Source organism: Dermacentor andersoni, chromosome 1, assembly GCF_023375885.2.
Source record: "Dermacentor andersoni chromosome 1, qqDerAnde1_hic_scaffold, whole genome shotgun sequence".
Classification (NCBI taxonomy): Eukaryota; Metazoa; Arthropoda; class Arachnida; order Ixodida; family Ixodidae; genus Dermacentor; species Dermacentor andersoni.
In genome coordinates this window covers 150,662,726-150,688,347 of record NC_092814.1, presented here as the reverse complement: position 1 = coordinate 150,688,347, position 25,622 = coordinate 150,662,726, and the positions used below count along the sequence as shown (strand labels likewise).

General features: G+C 47.4%; 1 protein-coding gene across 1 annotated transcript in view; it reads right to left on the bottom strand.

The window, feature by feature from the left end:
- Window positions 1–25,622, bottom strand: part of kcc (solute carrier family 12 member kcc) — a 526,743-nt gene that overhangs the window by 384,895 nt on the left and 116,226 nt on the right. The window lies entirely within an intron of this gene.

Sequence of the window (25,622 nt, the reverse complement as noted above, 5' to 3'; positions counted from 1 at the left end):
CAATCCTCATACCCCCGTAAACGAGGCCGCCCCATTACGGCAACAAAAGAGAAGTGACATTTTACGCTGGAATGTTGAGCGGCAACGCAGCCAGCTGTGGAAGAAGAGAACGAAGATGAGCGTGGGAGCAGTAAACTAGCGCGTTTGCGTGGTTGGCACGATAATTTTTCAACAGTCCTTTCTGAAAAATTGTACAGAACATTGTTACAGCGAAATTGTTAAGGGCTTGTTCCCCCGGGATCGTGACCGTGTGTAGACACAAAACTCCCCATACGTGGCCCGATCCCGAAGACAGTGCAACGCCGCGCCGACCCGTGGCGGAGGTGAAGAAGGCCTTAAGCACTCTCCCTACGTGGACCGATCCCGAAGATAGTGCAATTCCGGGCTGTTGTAATCGCACCGTTGGCACGAGTTGTTGGGGTCTCGGTGCTGACGCCCGTTATTGCCAATGGGTCGCAAGCCCCAAGGGTAGCGTTGGCCTGGCGGCCTGGGGCACTGGAAACATCCGAAGGTCCCGGCAAAGCAAGAGAAGACGGGTAACAGAACAACTTGTTTATTCTAACATAACAAAAGAGCGGCCGGTCAGGTCGACCGAAGTGGAGAGACGGGAGAGCACGTAACTCAACAGTACAAATCGGAGCCTCTCCCCTGGCGTCCGTTGCATCCGCGCCGGCATTACCGCGCGTTGTAGGCGAAACGTAACAGACCGCCCCGCCGGGGGAAGGAGATCCCGATGGTCAGGGGACTGCATCCGCTGTCCGGAGGGATGTCGCTCGATGATGCTCATAACCGAAGTCGGGCGTCCTTTGGCGTTTCTTGAGCGCAGCGCACAGAGAAGGCCTCGTTCTCACGTTCAGGTGCACACAGGACACTGCAAAGTGACTTCGGGAGAGTTGACATTTTTGTTCTCGTTTCCGGCAAGCGTTAGAACCACGCCTGAAAGTCAACCGCTCAGTCAGCAAGCACGGCACAACCCTCACTAAGCCCTGCCAGGCTCTTTCCCCTTTTATACTGCTGCCTAGTTCCTTACAGTAGTTTAGCAGCACTCAGAACGCGTCCACAAATCGGAAAAATTGCACTAAAAAGCACATCATCACTTTGAAACACTACACAAAAGCAATAAGTTAAAAAAAATCCTGCCTCAGGAAGAAAAACATCAGTAACAAGCAATTTTGAGGCTGATTCCCACGTTAGGGGCTTCGACTTAAGCCATCGGCGTTACCGTTGAGACTCCCCTTTTTGTAACGCACCTCAAAGGAATATTGTTGCAAAGCGAGGCTCCAGCGCAGGAGGCGGCCATTTTTGGGAGAGATGGTCTGCAGCCATTTGAGAGGGCAGTGATCCGTTTCAATGATAAACCTCGAGCCGGCTAGGTAACATGACAATTTCTGAACGGCCCACACGATACACGCACACTCTTTCTCGGTGGCGCTATACGCCTGCTCACCACTGGTCAGCTTACGACTAGCATACAGGACGGGGTGTTCTACTTCTCCATTTTCCCGTTGGCACAGTACAACGCCCATGCCTCGCTCAATAGCATCACACTGAACAACGAACCCTTTTGTGTAGTCGGGCGATCGTAGCACAGGCTGGCTTGTTAGGGCGCTCTTTAGGGCGCTAAAAGCTCTTTCCTTCGTCTCATCCCAGACGACTGTTTGCGGCTCTGTCTTTCTTAGAGCATCCGTCAAGGGAGCCGCGATATCAGAGTACCTGGGGATGTACCTCTGATAGTAGCCGGCGACACCTAAGAACGACCGAATATCGGTCTTCGTGCGCGGTTGCGGGAAGTCTCGCACAGCGGCCACCTTTATTTCAGAGGGGCGGCGTCGACCCCGACCAATCACGTGTCCGAGGTAGACAACCTCGGCCTGTGCTAACTGGCACTTGGGAGCCTTGACTGTCAAGCCCGCATCGCGCAGGCGGGTTAGCACTGCCCGCAAGTGCGCCATATGCTCAGGCCAGGATGCGGAGAATATCGCTACGTCGTCTAGATACGGTAAAGCGAATTCTTGCTGTCCCCGCAACACTTTATCCATGAGGCTTGAAAAGCAGTATGGCGCGTTCTTCAAACCAAAACTCAAAACTTTAGGACGGAATGTCCCCATTGGTGAAATGAACGCCGCATACCTACTAGCCTCTTCTGTAAGTGGAACCTGCCAATAACCCCTGACAAGATCTAGGGTGGAAATAAACTGAGCGCTACTCACTCTCTCAAGGCGCTCCTCGATGTTAGGGATCGGATAAATTTGATCCTTAGTGATGGAATTAAGCCTGCGGTAGTCGACGCAAGGACGAGGTTCCTTGCCCGGTACCTCAACTAAAATCAAAGGGGAGGTATAATCACTCTCACCCGCTTCAATAACACCGAGCTGTAGCATTTTCTTTACCTCAGCCTCCATAATATCGCTCTGGCGGGGTGACACCCGGTACGCCTTGGATCGTACTGGCTCTGGGGAGGTAAGTTCTATGTCATGAGTAAGGACAGAAGTCCTACCAGGCCTCTCAGAGAACAGACCTTGAAACTCTTGTAAGAGCTGGTGTAGTTCGGTTTTCTGCTCAGGCGACAGCGATGCTTTACTTATTAGGTCCCTAATGACTTGATCGGTGTCTTTCCTGTTCGTCACTGAGCCTAGTCCCGGAAGCTCGACCGGAAGCTCTTCGGGCACGTTTACCATCATGCACACCACTGCTTCTCGTTGCTTATAGGGTTTGAGCAGATTACAGTGGTAAACTTGCTGTGCTTTCCGCTTTCCTGGCAGACTCACCACGTAGTTAACGTCCGACAGTTTTTGAACAATCCGTGCTGGGCCCTCCCACTGCACGTCGAGTTTGTTCTTTAGCGATGTGCGCAATATCATGACCTCATCGCCCACCTCAAAACGACGGGCCCTGGCTGTCCGATCATAATAAACCTTGGCCCTCTGCTGGGCCTCTGCCATTGCTTCACCTGACAACTCCTGTGCCCTTCTTAAGCGTTCGAGGAGCTTAAGCACGTACTCTACCACGACTGGGTCGTCGCCCCTGCCTTCCCATGATTCTCGAAGCATGCGAAGCGGAGATCGCAGCGAGCGACCGTACACCAGCTCAGCTGGTGAGAACCCCGTAGCCGCATGCGGCGCGGTCCTTAATGCAAACATCACTCCAGGCAGACACAGCTCCCAGTCAGTTTGATGTTCAAAACACAATGCTCTCAACACGCGCTTCATGACGGAGTGGAGCTTCTCAACGGAATTCGACTGGGGGTGGTGCACTGAGCTGTGTAACAGCCTTACCCCGCACCTTTCGAGAAAGGCTGTCGTCAAAGCGCTAGTAAACACTGTGCCCTGATCTGACTGGATTTCTGCAGGAAAACCAACTCGCGCAAATATGGACAGTAGTGCATTGACTATCTCAACTGAGCTGAGTTCTTTAAGCGGCACTGCTTCAGGGAACTTTGTCGCTGGGCAGATCACAGTCAAAATGTGTCGGTACCCCGTGGCTGTTACCGGCAGAGGTCCCACTGTATCAATAACGAGCCGTCTAAAAGGCTCCGTAATGATAGGTACCAACTTCAACGGCGCCCTCGATTTGTCCCCTGGCTTGCCCACCCGCTGACAGGTGTCGCATGTCTTCACAAAGTGGTCTGCGTCCCGAAAACACCCTGGCCAATAGTACTCCTGCAAGAGACGGTCCTTAGTTTTCTTAACTCCTAGGTGTCCGGACCACGAACCCCCATGCGACAAGCGCAACAGATCCTGACGATAGCATTGAGGCACGATCAGCTGATCGAACTCCACTCCCCTGCGGTCTAGATACTTCCGGTACAGGACCCCACCTCTTTCCACAAAGCGAGCATTTTTCTTGGCGATACCTTCCTTGATAATGCAGCGTATGTTTTCTAGGCTGCCATCCTTCTTTTGCTCGGCTATCAAAGCCGACCGGCTGACTTTTAGCAACCTGTTAAGTCCGTCTGACGTAGGCGCGATGAGCAAATCTGGAGACAGCTCTTCTAACTTTCCCGTGTCGGGAATTTCCTCTCCAGTATCTGCTGCCTTTAACGCTACAGGCTCAATTTTATTCAGTTCGGGCGTGCTCTGAATACCAGCTTGCTGCGCCTCTGACCCTTTTTCATCGTTCAACAACGTCGGCCCCGCAACTACCGCCTTTGCAGCGAGCTCCCGAACCTTCGATCTGGTTAAGGCCTGAACGCTAGCCTCACCAAACAAAAGCCCCTTCTCGCGCAGGAGGTGATCGGACCTGTTCGAAAATAGGTACGGGTACTGGGGGGGCAGCATAGATGACACTGCGGCCTCCGTCTCAAGTGCTCCGAAAGGTCCTTCAATAAGCACTTTTGCTACCGGCAGACACACGCTATGAGCTTCCACTGCTTGCTTGATCCATGCGCACTCGCCCGTGAACATATCGGGTTCTACGTAAGAGGGATGAACTACATCCATCGTAGCTGCGGTATCGCGAAGCACTCGGCACTCTTTCCCGTTCACGAGGAGGTCTCGCATGTAAGGCTCGAGAAGCTTGATGTTCTCGTCAGTGCTGCCTAATGAAAAAAACACGACTTTTGGTTTTGTTTCTGGGCACTGCGCCGAAAAGTGACCCGGCTTCTGGCACGTATAACACAGGCGCGCTTGCCTCGCCTCGAACCGCTTTCTGCGTTCGGCTTCGGCTGCCGCCGTCTCCTTACGTTCGGTCGGACTGCTTTCACTTGCATCCGAACTACGTGTGTCCCCCTTTGCTCTCATGGGCGTGAACTTTGGCCTCTCAAACTTGGAGCCAAATTCACCCTTTTGACCGTCCTTAGCTCCACGAGCCCGACGCGTCACAAACTCCTCGGCTAGCTCAGCGGCTCTAGCCACCGTACTAACGTCTGGCCTATCCAAGACCCAGTACCGCACGTTCTCAGGTAACCGACTATAAAACTGTTCTAGCCCGAAACACTGCAGAACTTTCTCGTGGTCACCAAACGCTTTCTCTTCTTTGAGCCACTCCTGCATGTTTGACATAAGCCTGTACGCAAACTCTGTATATGACTCACTTCTGCCTTTCTCATTTTCCCGAAACTTCCGACGGAACGCCTCCGCTGACAGCCGGTACTTTTTTAGCAGACTCGATTTCACTTTGTCGAAATCCTCTGCCTCCTCTCTCTCCAAGCGAGCGACTACGTCGGCCGCCTCGCCGGGTAGCAAAGTGAGCAAGCGCTGTGGCCACGTTTCCCGAGAGAACCCCTGCTTCTCGCACGTTCGCTCAAAGTTAACCAGGAACAAACCAATGTCCTCTCCAAGCTTAAACGGCCGCATCAGGTCAGTCATTTTGAACAATACTCGTTCTCCTGCACCGTGTGCCTGACTTCCATTACGAGCGCGTTCCATCTCTAACTCGAGACGCTTCATTTCCAAAGCGTGTTGACGGTCGCGCTCTTCTTTTTCTTTCTCTTTTTGTTCTTTAAGTTCGCGCTCATCTTTCTCTTTCTGTTCTTTTCGTTCACGCTCATCTTTCTCTTTCTGCTCCTCCCTCTCCTCAATGGTCTCAAGGCATTCCGACAGCTCGTCATCCTCAGCTTCTAACTCAAGAATAGCCCTTAGCAGTTCTGGTTTTCTGAGTTTGTCTGAGACATCCAGACCCAACTCTCTCGCAAGCTCCAGCAATTTCGGTTTGCGCAACGACTTCAAATCCATGGCTGCTCTGAATGCTGCTTTCTCTACTGCCTACTATTGTCTTGCCGCAAACTAACCCGGCAGCAACGACAACCCCAATTACCAGCTCTGTTTCTAACACTAACAAAAGCCTGGCAAAACTCAGAAGAAGAAAGTCCCGCACTCACCAAACCTCGCAGCCAAGAATTCAGCGCAGTCGTTCCGCTGCAGGCAACCAGTCATCACACAGGGCTCGTTGCACTGCTCCCGGATGGTCGTTGAGCTGCTCAGCATACAGTCAACCGCATCTCTTCGCTGCTGGCCTCCGTTGTCGCGATCTCACCGCTGGCAACCAGATGTAGGAATCGCACCGCTGCCACCAGATGTTGTAATCGCACCGTTGGCACGAGTTGTTGGGGTCTCGGTGCTGACGCCCGTTATTGCCAATGGGTCGCAAGCCCCAAGGGTAGCGTTGGCCTGGCGGCCTGGGGCACTGGAAACATCCGAAGGTCCCGGCAAAGCAAGAGAAGACGGGTAACAGAACAACTTGTTTATTCTAACATAACAAAAGAGCGGCCGGTCAGGTCGACCGAAGTGGAGAGACGGGAGAGCACGTAACTCAACAGTACAAATCGGAGCCTCTCCCCTGGCGTCCGTTGCATCCGCGCCGGCATTACTGCGCGTTGTAGGCGAAACGTAACAGGGCCAACCCACGGCGGAGGTGCAGTTCGCCATTAAGGGGCCCACATACACAGCTTCGCTGGTCATCCTTCTTCACAGAGTGGAAGGCCACTGAATTTCCCAAAAACATCTGTCCTTACCCTTCTGCCTGGGACCTCTTTGGGTCCCATGTGTGCCAAGGGTAGTTCAAGGGCGTGTTACAGGTCATCGAGCCCCCAGGGTTATGTGCCACTGAGCTTGGACCCTTTCTGCACTATCACCAGGATCGGCTCACATGATGATTTATTATTTTTTTTTTGTCAACATCTCAGACACACTTTTTTCCAGATCCTAGCCATAGACAGCTTTGCTGTAAAAGCTTTACTGCTTCGCTGTAAAAATACAGATAACGAATCTTGCAATACCTGCGCATATAGAAGATTGGATGGTTTTGATATCACTGCTTTTAGCATAATACCGCCAAACAAAAACAAACTGACCCAAAGTAGCAAAGAAAGTTAGGCATCTTCCGGCATAAAAAAAAAAAAGCTAACGAAAGAGCGGTGCGTAAAACACGAAGACGATTGAACTTCCACTGCAGGTGCGAAGGTGAAATACGAACAAGAGGACCGTTCATTATGGTTCAAGTGGGCACGAATATCTCTTAAAACTCTGAAAGGACACAAAATGCGCGCCTCACCATGATATATATATATATATATATATATATATATATATATATATGTGTGTGTGTGTGTATATACATGTATATATTTCACAAGACGTCAACAAACATTGATATCAAGGACAACTTTAGTTTTAAATGTGGGCCACACAAAAGTATATATATATATATATATATATATATATATATATATATATATATATACCTTTTTTGTGACAGTTAAAACTAAAGTTGTCATACTGACTGGCGAGTGAGGCAATGAATGGTTACCATATTCTTGAGTTCACAAGTTGAACAGGTGAGAAATCAGCATCCCGAAAAAAACGGCCTAAAATAAGATCGATGGTAATGGCCACGCCTTCAGAAAGCACATGTGGTGCAAATATGACCATCTGGTTAGCTCTTTCGATTCGTTCATGGACATTAGCGATACGAAGTTGGAAACCCCAATAAACGTGTCCGTCTCGCAATTCATTAGCGATAGTAACTGTATAGCGCTATCATCTTTGCACAGCTGATGTACTTGATTTTAACCGTACATATTGTTTCCTCCTCTCTTTCCCAATCATCTTTCTTTTTCCTTTTTTTAAAGAGAAATGTTGGTCAACTAGATCTAATGGGCGACGGATGGAAGTACTTCGGCGTGTTTCCAGCTTAGAACAAGGGCGAATGTATTTTCTACCATTCACGCACTTCGGGAAAGTGAAAGGACAGCGAATAAGGTTCAAGAAAAACCTTCGCTCCATTTTAACACTTGGAAAAAAGCAGCAATTTCTCGAGCTTTGAATAAAATGGCGGGTGTTGCGACATGCGAACATGGGTCTCAGCCGTACGACAGAGCCTCAAGGGAACTGCCGCAAGGAAACGACGGTGCGCGCCCACGGCGACGGCACTCCCGCGTAATTCAATTTCGCAAGAGCGCCGGCACCGTGCGACGCTGCGCACTCCGCAGGTAGCAAGGATAGAGTCAGATGCTCCAACTGCTCTCTCAAGTCGAGTACCCTGTCAAGGACGACAGATTTAGGAAGACAACAGCACGCTTTTCGTTAAGTGGGCGGTCAACTGCCAAATTTCGGAGCCCGCACTCAGACGCTCCGAGTTTGCGCTAAACACGGAGACGTATTCTCAAAAACACCGACAGTGAACTTCTTTCCGCATTCATCCAGCGTAATGCAACGACCGCACTACTTTTGGTTCGCGACGTCTGAGGCGGGGTGACGCATGAGGGAGAATCCCCTGCCAGGCGCAGCATGTATGGAGCGCGAAAAAAATAAGAAACACAGCTGTGAAAGAACAGCGATGAAATGCCCCGATGTTCCTTCCTTTATTATTTTTCCCCTCTGCACTGGACGAAGTTGCGCACTCTTCCTTTGGAAGAATCCCCTCTCTGCCGGCAGGTTGCATAATATTCGGCAAGATCTTGGGTTGGAGCAAATCTGGTGAGCAGCGGCGAGTATTTTCTACGTGCATATTTGTCACATACCAAAGAACACCTACCACAGCCTTGGCTCATTAACCATGAAGAGGTTGAAGAGCAAAAGTGTGTCCACGTATCTCGAATATTCCTGAAGCCTGTAGGAGACGGCAGTCGTGGCCTCGGAGTCTGGCGTCACACAGAAGGTCTCTCTCTAGCCTATACGCCACCTGTGCGTCTTGTAACGGAGGCTAAGCGGGCGCACGCCGTCGGCCGAGATTACTTGAAGAGGGTTGCTTCTTTCGTGAAGAGTACGAGGTCGAGAGGATGAGGAACGGAACAGGGGGTTTATTTACACTGGAAAGGCAAGCTTATGTACATAGAACAAGTGGTAACAAGCCGCTCTAAATTTGGCGAATTCATCGCGCCTCTGCGGTGATCTGAGGACGGATTTGCGCTTGAGAACTACAGCTGGAGTCTCACCTGTAGCGGGAGCCGAATAGAAACTCGATGTCGCGTTCGCCGTACTTTAAACGCCACCAATATTCCAGCCGTCTTTTACCATCTCCGCCGCAGATTCATTCATCCTTTCTCTATAAACTATCTCCACTCCACCAAGTGGGCCACGGGGCTGCCTTTCGACGCCTATAAGGCGATTTCTAGAAAAAGGAGTTGCTTGGCAAATACACCATCACTCCTGGGCATCAGAGTTAGACGCCAGCAGCATCTGTTTAGAAAGTTTTCATTGAAGCGCAGTAACCACTTCAGTCGAAGGGCGGTGTTACCATACACGCCTTCTTGTGTTGAGCCGAAGTGCTCGGTGGCGGAACATTAGAGCACAAGGATAACTGCGCTGCTGGCCTACGTGAAATGTGGAGCGCCATGCTCGTCCCACGAGGCCGGCCGACGGCAGTTGTCGCTCGTGCTGTGGCTTAGAAATTACTGATAGAAAGTGCACGTCCCTGAGAATCAGTGACGCCGGAGGATCTCATCGGATAAAAGGTCACGGTGTGTCGGTTCAACGCCGTTGTTCAAGAGTTTCTTTTTTTTTTTTTTTTGAGGGGGGGGGGGGGGGAAGCAATAACATGCTTAAGATTAGATGGTCTGAAACAACGGATCCTGAGGGGCGGATAATAAACGACGCAGCCAATAAATCCATTCATCCACCCATCCGTCCGTCCATCCATCCAATCAACATACCTGAAGAGCATAATTACACATGGTGTTTGGGCATGGGCTCGATTTTATAATTGCAGTACTACAGAAGTTGGCTAAGGATGTTGCGCTGTGGTCGAACCTATACACATACCGTCGGTATGCGCTGTTGTGTCGTTTTCCCCACCATTTCCCAGAATTCCCGGAAGAGTGTCTGTGAGAATTCATAAACAGTTTATACTCGCGCTTAGTAGTGCATGGGTTATCCCTGCGTCTTTGGTTTGCCATTCGCTTTGACAGGTACGAAATATGCCAAGATGATCACCTAACCAACTAGCCACCTTCTATTGCTCTATTGCAGCTATTGTTCAGCTTCCTCCTCGGCAAACTAATTGAGACGCATAGTGCACTCCCACAGTCAACTATTGAAACGCACAGTTAATTCTGTTTTCCGCGCATTGGAGGAATGGCTGGAGCCGAATCAACATGAAGCTTAGTACAGCAAAAAGAAGAGACAAAAAATCTATACCCACTGAAGCTACTAATTACACCAGGTGTGAGTTCTTGGTTGCTTTAGCCTTCGTACAACATGCCGACATCACACACATAGAGTGTAGCAGCGATGTAGTCATTATATGCTGAGAAAGAGCTCGGTGTCGTTCATTCAGAAGTGAGGCTTAGTTCTCACGAGTGCACACAGAATAGCACGCGACGTGATCGTATAGGGCTTGCCTATCATGAACTCAGCTACACTCAAGACGTTTTTTTTTTTGAACAAGCAAGATCAAATCAAACGAAACGATTGGGTTTAACTGCCCAAAGCAACACACCAGCTTTGAGAGACGCCGTAGTGGGGGAGGGGGGGGGGGGGGGGGGGCACTCCGCACTAAGTTCTGCCACTTGGGGTTCCATAACGTGGACTCACACCAATACAAAACGTTTTTGCCATTCCCCCCCCCCCCCCCCCCCCCCCTTCCATCAATGTGCCACCACCGTTGCTGGGAATCGAATCCGCTACCAAGTGCTGACCAGAAGGACGTTGCAGACACTGACGGGTTCATGGACTATTGGCCTCGAGCTCCACCACTGGAAAAGCTGGCGCCACCGTCGGCGTGACGTGCTATTAGGGATCACGTGGACATAGCGTCCGCGTCGGCTGCTTCGGGAGCGCCGAAGCGAGCTGAAAACGAGAGTTTAAATTCCCTCGTACGCTGCGGTCCTCATTTAGTGGCGAGATTTTCCCGCTTCGAGTGTCTCCTTTACAACGCTTGAAAGCACTACAATAGGTAGTGGCTGCCTTTGAAGGCGCGCAACATGGTAGGCTACTGGTCGGTGCCGCAGTGCCGGACGTACGCAACGGAGCCCGCGGTGTCAGCCTTATTCACACGTAGCCGCAGGACAAGAAGCTGCGTGAAGCTTGGCTTGCGAAACATAAAACTGGCAAACAGTCATCGGCTACAACTCGTGCATGCAGCAAGCACAGACGCGAGGAAGATTTCTGCTACGGCGCCGGGTCTGCGATGTTCGGAAAACGCGCACTGAGACGCTCGCCCGAGTCCGCTGCCCGACTAATGTCATGGCGGTTTGGTCTATGAACTTGTCGATGCTATAATACTGGCAAGTTTACTGGAGTGGAAAGGGAGCGGTAAGAAGCACATTAAAAAAAAAGCATGGCATATGGTCATGTTTGTGTTATGAATTAATGCACTGGATTACAAAATAGAAGCAGCGGAAAATCGCACGCTGAGAACACCGATAAACATACAGTGCGACACAACTCGAGTAATAGTATTGAAACGTCCAAGAATGTAGAAGAAAAAAAAATATTGAATCGTCGCGACGGCACATCACAGTTCCCCGTAGGCGTCGAAGTCTCTACAATGAAATTATTTTTGAACAGCTCTGATAGCGCCCACGCAACAATGGTTGCTTGTATACTGTCAAATGCTCATATTCTGCGGCCTAAACCTCATGGCACGGTGCGAAAACGCGCACGCGGCAAAAGCGAAACAGTGCGCGGACAAGCATGCAGACGCGCAGTCGGTCACTGCGAATCTGTGCGATCGCTGCATTAAGGCTTCATGCTATTACGCTCCATTTAGTTATACAAACACTATAAGAACATATTTCACATAGTTTGCTCTCGGCGTTTACCTGCCTTTCACGCAAGAAGCCGGTTCGGGAGACTCCATCGCGGCGACCGCGCGCAGTGGCGTTCACTGTACATATTCGGTAAAGAGATAGCGTCTGCAACCGATTCTGTGCTTTCAGTTTGCGCAAGATTATTATTTAGACAGTAAAAAAGCTTCTCTCGTTTCGAAAGTACTTACAGAAATGTCCGGGAGAGCTCGCGCGCGGTGTTTTTAGTGAGCGCTGACAGCAAAACCTATGAGGAGCGCGCCGCCGGATCCCTCATACTACGCCAGCGAGGCGCCTCCGATAGATGGCGACTCCGTAACTCCTCGCCGCCAATAGAGAAAGCGCGTAAATCATACCCCGTGTTAAGAAGCAGCAGCAATGGTGAAGGGAAGCGCACTCCTATAACTTAACATTTAGAACCCAGGACTCTCCAAATTTTTCCGAACCCGCTATTTAATTCATGAAAGCGCTCCTGAGTGAACTAGACAAAAGTCGGAAGGCAAGAAAGTGGCCTAATATACCCTTAATTCGTACGGTACGTCCGTGTTCAACGAAGATACATAAGCACGTCAGGACGCTATGACATCCATGGTACCGCCGTGGACGAAGCTCGCAGCATGTGGCACGTGGCTCTAATAAATAAACTCGAGCTGCACACTGCAAGGGACGCGAACGATGCAGAAACACACAGCGATGCGAATAGATTTCCGTGATGCAAGCATCGCACAAACATATTTGCTATATATATATATATATATATATATATATATATATATATATATATATATATATATATATATATATATATATATATATATATATAGGCGTTGCAGGCGTCACGAGTACGTGATCTTTTTAGGTGAAGGCAACTGGTCAAGAAACACACATGCTACCTGAAGGCTGCAATGTTGCCGGATTCGATACCCTCGTTATGTAATGAACGAGAAGAAAGGGGGTTAACCGAGGGGCCCGATGTTTATTAATCATATCATGAGAACACAAGAAACAAAGACGCCAAGGACAACATACGAGGGTTCGTTCCCCAACTGCAGCATATTGTTTTTCATCAACTTTCTTTGTCATTAATTTATCATTTCTCTAATTCAATTAGTAAGTACAAGTAAATTCCTCTATGTTGTCCTTGGCGTTTCTTGGCTTCTCGTGACATGATATATATATATATATATATATATATATATATATATATATATATATATATATAAAGCACCGTTTAAGGACGACGAGACAAACGCACACCCCCTCTACACGGAGCATTGTTTCCACAAGTAAATGAACAACGATGATTGATCCTGCTTCTCCTAAGCTCACGATGTGGACTGCGCTGCGGTCAATCATCCTGCATACCCCTTTTGCCCTTCCCCATCGCAGGGTAGCAAACTGGAGATATCCTCCGCGTAACCTCCATGCCTTTCTTGTTTTGATATATATATATATATATATATATATATATATATATATATATATATATATATATATATATATGTGTGTGTGTGTGTGTGTGTGTGTGTGTGTGTGTGTGTGTGTGTGTGTGTGTGTGTGTGTGTGTGTGTGTCTCGGGAAGCTACATTGTCACTTTAAATATCATATGAACGATAAGCGGCTGGAAAATAACCAGTGTGTACAGTGCTTTGAGCACGCGATAAAGAACCTCATGAGATCAAATTATTTCTAAGCCTTTCACTGCCGCCCCTCTCATAGTTCTAGTTTTGTTTTGGGTCGTCAAATCCCATCAATCAATCAATCGAATTATCCGATGATAGCTTAGCGCAACGACAGAAACGACCTTTATTTTACGTTGCCCTTAACCCCCCCCCCCCCCCCCCCAAAAAAAAAAAGAATTGCATTTCTCGAAGCAATAGAAAGCAGCTGAACGTTACTGCACTGCTTTATAACCCGAGGTTGTTAGCATACTTACCAGTTATAGGCTTCAATAGGTTTAGAATGTTGGGTGTTAAAATAGAAGAAAAGAAAATATCCCGGCAATAAACGCAGAAAAACGAAATCAAAACAACAGGGATAAAGAGTGTAGAAAAAAGAAAACAGTTTGGAAAAAGTAATAATAATCATTTAGCACGCATGTGAAGCTACAGAAGAGAAACCTCTCCGTCTATTATGGCTACTGGGAGAAGCAAGCGTAAATTTCGTTTGCTTGAAAGGCATAAAGCTATGCCTAAAATCTGATAAACTGGTATCACAAAAGCAAAATGGTAAATCCTGCAGCGACATCTTAAGGTCCCGAAAAGAAAAGCGCCGATTTAAGCAGGATAACAAGACACAAATTATCCCGGACTTGTATGCAAAATTTACTTGGGCAGTACTGCGCACGAGAGAGAGAGAGAGAGACGAAGAGGGAAAGGTAGGGATGTTAACCAAGGACGTGCCCGGTTGGCTACCCTACACTTGGGGAGGGGAAAAGGGAAGAAGAGATAAGGAGAGAAAAGAAGAATGATAGTCATTCACAGTCCGTCGTAGAGGAATCTCCACTGTCACAAGCGTTCATACAATCCGGTGTCCTTCAAGAAACGCAGAATGGTTTTTGTGACCTTTCACCTGCAAGAACGCATAGGCCATGGTCCAAGGATCATTTCTTGTGGGAGGTCTCTATTGTCTAGCAGGTTGAGTTTCGCTTGAAAAGTCGTTGAGTGTCAAAGGCTGGGCAGTGACACAGAAGGTGCTCTAAAGTCTCATCGCACCCGTACAAATTGCACGCCGCACTGTTGGCCGTTCCTATCAGGAACGAATGGGAATTTGTCAATGCGATGCCCAACCATATGCGACGCAGTAAAGTTGTTTCGCGACGGAAAAGTCTAGGTGGCAGGCGAAATCGCAAGTTAGGGTCGAGAGAGTGCAAGCATGAGTTGGTGAAACCCGGTGAATTCCATCGTAGAAGTGTGGCGTGGCGAGCAAGTGATGGAAGTTGTCGCGCAGCATCAGTTCCTGAAAGGGGTGTAGCAACCCGCTGATGTTTTTGGTGAGCCGAACGCGCAGCTTCCTCCGCGCTGTTGTTGCCGACAATTGCGCAATGGCTTGGCAACCATTGAAATGCGATGTCGTGGCCTTTATCGAGCACGCGGTTACGAGCGTGCTTTATTTCGTACACTAGCTGCTCGTGTAACCCAAGATGGGTGGCAAACTGCGCACGAAAATTCTTGAACAGGTCAATTGACACGTAAGGCGATTGTGTAACATACACATGAGACAGGGGCGTAGCCAGGGGGGGGGGGGCGCTTATGGGGCTTGAGCCCCCCCCCCCCCCCCCCGGAAATTTTTTCGTGCTGTCCACGCACCGCCGACCAAAGCAACCCCCGGCGCCGGAAATCACTCTGGATTTTCTCTAGAATGCCTTTTTCACGCTTGTAAAGACATTTCACCGCGAACATTGCTAACTCGGGCTGGATTTTGCGGCAACGCCCATGCACCGCGAGTCACATAACGCAAGCAGCCCCATCCGAGCATAAAGTTTCAAGGGCGTGTTGATGGCAAACGGGCTCGCCGCAGCATCTCGCGGAAGCCGCGGAATCTAAGGAGCGCATGGATGTCAATTCCAAAACTTTATGGGTATAAAGTTCTTATAAACTTTTGATGTGAAAGGTGCAATGGCATTTCCAAAGTTGTGCTTTAGATCTTCAATTGCGGAACTTTGTGGGTTTAATGTTGTTATAAACATTTGATGCCACAGGTGCATTGACTTTTCTAACGTCGTACATCGAAACATACAACGAGACAAGCCAAATCAACACACTATCAGACAAGTTGACAAAGCACGCAGCGAGGTCCGATGAGACGAAGGGTTGTGCTGGTTCATTTGTGGCATCATGTCACAAAAAATATCAACATTTCTTTTTTCACTTACGCCAAAGCATCCATGTCAAGACAGTAAAGCCAGCAAAGGTAACTACGTTCTTATATATTGTTTCTATTTGGACTTTTATTCACGAGTACACATTGAGTCTCTTCAATTTTTTTTGTTCTCGCTACCCCACCAGCGCGCTGCCAGAGCCAGCCAGAGCGCATGCGTTTTTCTGGTGTTGCCGCGACCACAGCACGGCGCACTTCGGTGCGCGTTCGGTTTTCTCTGGCCGAGTGGATTTTCGCCTCGCAGAGTTTTGGACGCTTTCTGGCTAGCAGACTAGAAAAAGAATGAATGGTCGCTCGCCGCCATCACTGTGGGGACTCGACGGATTGCACCGCGTTCGCTTGAGCGCAACCTCTCTGGAGAGTCTTGTCTCGCCGGTGTAGGATATCGAGAGGTATGCGTATGGTTCTCGATGGACCAAGAGTCTCACGTTTTCTTCGATATTCCTTCGGTAGCCACACTAGGTGCCCAAAGTAGGAATTCGATTGTGGCTAACATGCTTTACATTGCGTCTTATTTTAAATTTCGTGTTCGCGCCCCACGAGAGACAAAAAGACATTGTCGCAGCGCAGCAAATTATCGCATGATGAAGGTTCGACTTTGTTACTTCTCTTACGGAAATTAATGAGCCACGGGACGCTTGAGTTACCGGATACTGTTACTATATTCTTGCGATAGCAATTATATGAAACTCCAGGCGCCTTCCTACCGTCGTCGTCGTCCTCATGTTCCGTATAAAGTTCAAGGGCAATAACATCGTGACCGCGCTCCGCATGCTGTATGTGCGAGTGAAAGCTTGGGGAGGGGTGTGGCATGGGTGAGCCGACGATGGCGGCTCAGTCTTGTGTGCGCAAAGTAGAAAAGCGGGGAGGAAGCATGCCGCCTTCCGTTGAGCGCGATACATCGGGTGGAGTGGATGGAATGGGGGCGGGATTTAGGATTCTGTGAATCTGTGATTGCGCAACATGTTTATTTGCCTTGTTTGACGCATTATATACAGTGATTTTTTCTTAGAAACGTAGATTTATTGGAGACTTGTATGTATATTTAAATATCTTGTGGCGAGGTTTCGTGTATACGTGCAGTGAGCTTTGTTTCCGGTAACACTTTTTCGCCATTTCATCATCATCATCATCATCATCATCATCATCATCAGCAGCAGCAGCAGCAGCCTGGTTACGCCCACTGCAAGGCAAAGGCCTCTCCCATACTTCTGCAACAACCCCGGTCATTTCGGCAAAGCTTCTTTTGCCATTTATCAAGCTGTCTTTCGCATTTATGATGTACGAGGGCGAGTCAAATGAAAGTGAGCCTACCCAGCCAGCGCAATAATGGTTCGGTTCATTGTCTGCGAGGCATGCGCGTAGCACACAGGCATCTCTCATATACAAAAGTGACACGCAGGTGTGAGGATAAATGTTCTTAAACGCTCTCAAACGCTGGGTTGAAAATGGTCACGTGACATAATGAACGCTCCAGAAGTTGAGCAGCGTGGTGCCGTGAGGTTTTTGACAGCTGAAGGTGTTTCCTAAGAAGAAATTAGTCGCCGTGTGGCTGCCGTGTACGTTGAACATTGCGCTTAATCGGCCACTGTGAAGCGTTGGAACAAACGGTTCAAAGAAGGACGTGAAAGTGACAAAGGCGATCCAAGACCGGGCCAAAGGCACCGTGCAATCACCCCCCCCCCCCCCAAAAAAAAAGCAAAGGTTGATGAGCTGATAAGACAAGAACGGAGGATATGCATCGACGAACTGGCACAGCGTGTGGACGTCAGTCACGGTTCGGTTCACGCCATAGTTCATGGAACATCTCGGTTATCGGCTCTTGTGTGCGCAGTGGATGCCCAAGATTTTGAACCACCGTCAGAAGACGGAGATGTTCGGCGCTGCCTTTACTCATCTGATCCGGTATCACAGTCAGGGTGACGACTTCTTGTCTGTAATTGTGATCGGGGGCGAACCATGGTGCCACTACTACAAGCTTGAAACACGACGGCAAAGCCTACAGTGGGAACATTTGTACTCACCACCCTCCAGAAAGCAAAGGCCGCCGTTTCCGCCGGAAAAGTATTGACTTTTTTTAATCGTCAGGGGCCATTACTGATAGAATTTGCTAAATCTTGAGAGACTATCAATTGTTTCCGATATCGTGAACCGCCAGATTGTCTGCGTGTCGCAATCAAGAACAAACGACGTGGAAAATTGACGAATGAGGCCATCTTGTTCCACGACAATGCCCGTCCCCACGTCGTTGATGTGGTTAATATAAAAATGGCAAAGTTCAAGCGCGAAACGCTGCAACATCCGCCATACAGCTTAGACCTGTCGCCTTAGGACCTCCACATTTTGGACAACTGAAGAAGCAGCTCAAGGGAACCAGATTTGTGTCGGACGATGACGTGAAAGAGTCAGTTGCTGACTTCTTGAAGCAGCAGCCCAAGGAGTCCCAATACGGGAATAACCCGACTCGTTAGTCACATGGGACAAATGTCTAAATGCTCATGGAGCCTACTTTTAAATAAAATACCCCGTTTGTCATACATTCGCATTGGCTTACTTTTATTTTACTCGCCCTCGTATATTTTTCAGAACTCCAGCTTTTTATACGTGCTCTCTGTTGCCACTATAATTTCGGTGCAATTACTCACGATGCACCACCGGTGACAGCTGCTGCTGCGTAATACACTGGAAAAAATGACAGCGTCATTGAGAATTTTCACTGGCCGTTGCATATGTACAAGAACGTAAACAAGGTTCTTGAACGACAAAGTTTCATTAACATGTTTGTCCTCAACTTGTTCATTTCATGGCCTTTACATTTTTCATATCAGCGGCATGCACTACTTTGTTGGTTTCGAATTGATATAGTTCGGAAGTTCGTGTGATATTTCCGTTACTTGTTAAATAGTCAAAAAACATGTAAGCATTGATATCAGTTATATTGGGCACAGCTTCTGGCACATACGAGTATATTCTTTTATTAATTAATTGGCTTGTTTTGACAGTGCGTAGCGTTCAAGATTTCGTTTTCAGCATCTTTGGCAATGGCAATGCAGTTATTATCGATGTATTTGATCGCTCGACAAATTGTTTAAGAGGAAGCTTTAGCTCGGGCCCAACTCCGACGCGGCCCATTGAAGTACATGTAAAACGCGGAAACGTTTTTCCGAGATAACCCGTGGATCGCTTTTAATGAAATTTGTTGCATTTGAGAGAGAAAGTTGAATTCTAGTGTTTGTTGAAAGCGGAATATCGATTTAGGGCCTGAATTTTGTTAAAAATATTTTGAAAAAAACGGAAAGTTCGAAAGAGATAGAAGCACTACGTTTACAGATTAATAGCTCTGCATCAAGAAAAGATATCGCGGTTCTTTAAACGGTATCTACTATAACAGTCAAAGCGGACAAATTTGTGTGTCAATTTGTATCTTACGTGAATTGGTTACGTTGTGTATGAGGCTTCTGCAAAAGCCGTATTTCCGTACTAAATTTTTTGAGATTCATGTGTAACATATAAGTTTTGTCCGCTGTAGATGTACTGTTAGATGCAATTCACCGAATTATGATATCGTTTTTTATTATTGAGTTACAGGTTTAAATTTGATAGTTTCGTTTTCTGAAATCGCGATTTTTGCCAATTTTCAAAAAAGAATTGACAACCTAAATGAAAAATTCGAAATAAACAGTCACTAGAATTTAAGTTTTTTTTAATGCAACAAACCTTTTCAAATTTAGTGCAGTGGTTGCCGAGAAAAACGAATTCTCCTTCTACATGTATTTAGATTGGAGTACCCGAGCTAAAGCTTCCTTTTAAGGAGGAGGCCAAGCTGCAACTTGAGCCCCCCCCCCCCCCCCCCGAACAAAATTTCTGGCTACGCCACTGACATGAGATGCATAGAAATGCACGTCAAGCAGAAAAACACATAAAAGCGTGCACCTTGGAGACAAAAAGGCTTAAGCGGAACCTACTAAAAATATTGCAGGCCGAAATGTCAATATTTCTAGACAACCCGAGGGTCTCGTAACGACATCGAACCAACTGTGAAAGTTGCCGTGGAGAGAGATAGAGCAATATCAAGTTTGTTACTTCACACCTAAGCCGCCGAACAGAGACTCCAGTATGGTTGAAATGTATTCTTGTGTGCCCAGGAGCTCGGTGTTCGTCTTTTATCGCTTGTGAGGGCATTTCACGGCTCGTTTATAGCTTACTGCATGGACCCGCAACACAATATTTTAGAGCAGTTACAACCCGCGCCGTGCGAAAAAAGAAAATCAAATGTAGACGGACACGTTGAGACGGTCAACAGCAACGCTAACTTGAACAGCTGAAAAAAAAATACAGCATTCTGTGCGGGTATAAAAATAAACTACTATACGTGTAGCTGCAGCTGTCACTCCCTGTTCAAAAGCGAGAGAAATAAGGGACTAATAAGAATAACAAGGAATAAAGACTTTCCTGTTTGGTACCCTTCAAACAATGAGATAGACTCCGAGGTTCATTAACCGGTTGCCCGCTGCTAAAGTTCACGTTCTATGCACGACGCCTATTCGCCGCCGTGTTCGTTAGTGGAACTAGCAAACATTGCCAAGGCTAGGTCTATAGCACTCACACACTGAAAATGGGCGGGAAAAACAGCCACCGCGGTCGCTCAATTCGCACGCGAAATGGGAAGGGTGTGTGTTCGACTCCTACACCAGCGGAAGTCGTGTTTTCGTCCTCCTTCATTTTCCATTTCCTTATTGTTTCTGTATTACACTTAAATGAACGGTTGATTTAATTTATGCCTTGTTAAGAACGGCCAGCTGCAGTGCATGTTTGCCAGCCCTTTACGCCAGCGGTGGTAACCTCATCTTGAAACGCCGCCGCCAACCTCTAGCCCTGGCGTGACTAAGTCGACTTTGTGTCGGGAACAATGCGCGCATCCTCCACTCTCCGTCGCTTCAGCTAGGATGCGTTTGACGAAGCAGGCTTTGTGCTGAAACCGCCACCGTTACGCTCTAGCCTAATCGCCGTTGCGAGTGAAGGAGTTCGACGAAGCAGGCTTTGTGCGCAACACGACAACGCGGACCTGATCTGCTACGGGTGGGGGAGTTGCCGCGGGAAAGCCGACGAAGGCTCCTTCCCATGCGCTTTTCGAGACGCCAGACAATGGACCGAGGTGGAGGCCCCAGTGCGAGGTCCGCTCTGGAATTTAGAGGCGACGGCTGTTCTGCAAAGGTCGTCGGCCCTCGAGGCGGCAGTGAAACCTGTGCAACACGTGTATGTGAGCCCGCCTCCTCCAAAAGGGCGGGTCATCTTCAATGACGTCGAACTATGACGTCGAGCGGAGTGCTTATAAGCAGCGATTGTCGGCTGCTAGTGTGTGATCGTTCTCGCGCTCGAAATGTACTCGTGAGCTGTGCGTTCGTAAGCTGTTTGCTGTATGTTAGTCTTGCGGGCACCATTTGGGAGTCGCGCTAAACTGTCGATGTAGGTCTTGTCGAAGATGTAAATAATGTAAATAAATCCTGTTCACCGAGTTCCTCTCCACGACCGTCAACTCCTTCAAATGGTGGCAGCGGCGAGATCGTCCGACGACTCCTACATCTGGTTGACAGCGGTGGGATCGTCCGACAACTCTGACAGCCTTCTTTGTCTTCACTGTTTACTGGCTCCGTGGCTGTCGAAAAAGTTCACAATTTTCTTTTTGGGTAACTCTCTTACGACACGTATACCTCTAATCTATAAAACAGCGCGAACCGTAAGAAACAAACTACGAAGCCGCTGTAGAAAGCTGGCTAGCGGGTTATATATTATGTGCGAAAACACGGCATATTTAGGTGTTGTGACTTCGAGAGACGGACTCTTGGAGCAGACGAATAGGAAAGGAAAAAAAAAAAAACTTTACACAATACGTACAGACATAGCAGAAAATAGCGTACATGTAGCGGTAAGAGCACACCAGACCGACGGGGCGGCTGGTGGTGACTCTCTCTCATCTGACAATGGGCCGGTCCGGCCTTAAACGTCCTTGCCGACGCAGTCTTGCTGGTCCATCGTCCCGCAGAGCAAGGTGGGGCATGCGGCGTACGTATCCCACGTCGCATTCCATCTGGTTAGCAAACCATAGCTTGTTGAAGGTTGGTGACCCTTCCCCGCTTCTTTGAGCAAGGCACTTTGCTCGGGTGCTCCTATCTAAATACACGAAAAAGGAGAATTCGTTGTTCTCGGCAACCACTGCACCGAATTTGACGAGGTTTGTTGCTTTTAAAAGAAAAACTGAAAAATAGCGACTTCTGGTTTGCAATTTCTGATTTAGATCGTGCATTCTTTATTAAAAATTAGCAAAAATCTAAAATATTCAGAAAACGAGACTATCAAATTTACCACTCTAACTCAGCAAGGAAAAATGATATCACAATTCCGTGAATTGAATCTAATAGTACATCTATAGCGGACAAAATTGATATGTTACATATCAATATAAAAAAATGCAGTAATATGAAAATACAGCCTTTTCAGAACCCTCGTACACAACGTAACAAATTCACGTAAGATATAAATTGACATATTGAATTTGTCCGCTTTGAATGATCTCATGGACGCCGTTTACAGAACCGCGATGTCTGTTTTTGATGCAGAGCTAATAATTTATAAACATCGCTTTTTTTTTCGAACTTTCGAATTCATGAAAATTCTTTTCACAAAATCCAGGTCCTAAATCGAAATTCCGCTTCAAATAGTCACTAGAATTTAACTTTCTCTCTCAAATGCAACAAATTTCATTGAAATCGGTCCAGGGGTTATCTCAGAAAAGCGTTTTTACATTTGACATTTATTTGAATAGCACGCTGTCGGAGTTGGGCCCGTGCCAAAGCTTCCTCTTGAGAGCCATTAGTGCTGGGGAATAGAGGGGCTTTAGTGCTGGGTGCGTCATCCGTCGCGCATATAGGACTGAGCATCATAAACTGTGGTCGCCGCTATCGTTGTTCTTCGAGGATCACTTGCCCTCGTGGGCATAGGTTGCACCCAATAAAAAAGTTAGTTTCGCGATATACAGTTTTGCTATACTGCGTTCTTCACCATCACTACAACGTGACAATATATTTGAAAGTGGAACAGCGCCGACCAAGGTAAGATGGGAGCTGGCGACAAGGCCGGGTTTCGTCTTTTACGGTGTAAACATTGCACTCATATGCCGCAAAATATATTAACAGAAGTACAAAATGCACATAAAGAAAAGGCTTTCGGCCGCGAAACAAACAAAGGACTCTCCGTGGTAAGTGTGCTCATACAGCAGCAAGCGTTAATGACTTCATGAACATGACGCGAATTTTTCAACGAAAATGGAACAGCAATATCATATGCAGCAGCTGACAGCAATCCTCGCCTTGGCTACGTCTTTTCGAAATCAAATTCCGGGCAACCACAATAGCGAAGATGTGCTCGGGCGAAAAGAATAAAGCTGGAAAGATGCATAAAAAACAACTGCAAACGAGGCAAGGCGAAAACCTCGTACTTACAAAAATAAACAACAGTTATGCGTGAAGACAGCAGCAAAAGTAACATATTCGCGAAGCCATGCATAAAATATATCAGAGAACCGGAACTACGTAACAGCTGCTGCTACTATTTAATTGTCCGCATAAAACAGACAAAATAAGTGCTTGCAAGACGCAGCAGCTTTAGCACACAACGCGATGCACTCGTGCAGTCGTGCATCCTAGCTATAGCAACGCGGTAAGGGCCCGTACATGGTCAGTCCGCCCGTCCGTTCCGCCCTCGTCCGCCCGCGTGCGGAAGCCCAAAAGGCGGAAGGTGTCGCAAAATTCGGCTCAATCCGCACGAGCGGAACGCACGCGCGCTCCTATTGGGCAACGCGGCCTGTAGACAGCTGGCAACCGTTCGGCGGAGCAAAGGCGTTCAAGGTTGGCAACGACCTTTGACAGCAGACGACACTGGCATATTTTTGCAGATGTGATTTCAAGTTTCCGCGTCCCGGTGAAAATGCGACTCTAGGCTGCCACATTCTGTTCTGCAGCCGTATGTGTTGCATTGGCACCGTCATCCTTCTTCGAAACATTGCACAGTCGTCTTATCTGCGCCACCTTTTACAGATGTATTGCAATCGCATCACGTCGCATCACGCGACGTATTCTCGGATGATTACTTTCAGTGCGCGCTGCCTTGGCTGGTTGAACAAAACCTCTCTAATTATCCAACGTGCTGCGTTCTACGTCACGCGAAACTGATAGTGTCGCCGGAAGCGCGGTGGTGCGGTTTCTGTAGTGCTAGTGACAGCTTGCAAGAATACGGAACACACGCACATCTGTCGCGGAATGCATTTGCGTAGGTCGCCAAGACGCACCTTTTTACTACTGAGCATACGTGTGAGGCTCCGAGTACAGCTTGCTGATACGCTTGCTCGTGCTTTTTTTTTTTTCACTCTGCCAATTTTAAGAGAGTGCTTAAAGCAGTTGGATGCATGGAATGCCTTTTCCTTTTTTTACAGATATAAAGGCACCAAAGATGAGGCATGAGACATGCACCTTAGAAATTTAATACTTGCTGCTTGTAAACTTTCCAAACAACATATAACCTTAAATGATGTGCTCAGCAATGAATGAAGTTCTCACCGTGTGCAAAAAAGTTGTGCATAAGTGGTTAACTTCATGCAGCAAGGAATTGAAGGTTAAGCAGTGAGTGTGCAATTCATTATGACTGGCTTAAAGCAATATGTATGTATAGCGGTGACCTTATGCACATATATGTATATTCATGAGATATGTTTCCAAGGGGAGTATTTATTTGAAAGCATATAATTTACATGGCTGATAAGAAAACTTATTTTGAGTGAAATCGAACAATTGCATTCTTTCTTGCCAGCCTTGCGTAGGTCGCCGAGACACACCTTTTTACCACTGAGCACGTGTGTGAGGCTCTGAGTACAGGATACGCTTGCTCGTACTTTTTTTTTTCACTCTGCCAATTTTATGAGAGTGCTTAAAGCAGTTGGATGCATGGAATGCCTTTTCCTTTTTCACAGATATAAAGGCACCAAAGATGAGGCATGAAACATGCACCTTAGAAATTTAATACTTGCTGCTTGTAAACTTTCTAAACAAAATATAACGTTAAATGATGTGCTCAGCGATGAATGAAGTTCTCACCGTGTGCAAGAAGGTTGTGCATAAGTGGTTACTTCATGCAGCAAGGAATTGAAGGTTAAGCAGTGAGTGTACGATTCACTATGACTGGCACAAAGCAATATGTATGTATAGCAGTGACCTTATGCAGATATATGTATACTCATGAGATGTTTCCAAGGGGAGTATTTATTTGAAAGCATATAATATACATTGCTGATAAGAAAACTTATTTTGAGTGAAATCGAACAATTACATTCTTTCTTGCCAGCCTGGATGGCCAATATGTTGCCACCTTACTACTTAACATACCTAATTTAACATTTCAACAATGTACAAACATTACCAAAGCGCACAAAATAAAGCAGTACCTTGACAGGCATGCTCCCTCTCTCACCCATGGCACCAAACAAGGATGTTCGACTTGAGACTGTTTGATACTGTCAGCATCATACGTGCGTGTTCTATTTTGATTGCTCTACATATAAAAAATAAGCTCTACTCAGGTTATATGAGTTAGTTGGGCATGGGCTGAATCTTGTTTATGTATTTATGCAGTAACAACCTAGCTAGCTCATGCACAGCCATATTTTAGGAAAATGAAAAATGCATAGCATAACATAAACAGCTGGCCAGTGCCTGTATTTATTTGAAAGCAAACCGAGATTATCAAGTGTAGCTTAGCAGTGAGTTCAGTGACCTCTTGTGGTGTGAAAAGGTTGATGTAGTTAGTAGTTTTGTGTTTGTCTTTCTTAATTAGTTGCTGTTTGAACATGCGCATGACAATGAAATGAAGGCACGTAGGGCAGAAGACAGGGCCACACAAGAAGTGAGGAAACATTCATTGACATTTTTTTATTTCCATAACAAAGCAGCGAATAGTTCCTTAGGTTCAGTTTTCTGAATAATGCACAAGGTGCTCTGCGTAAAACTGAAAG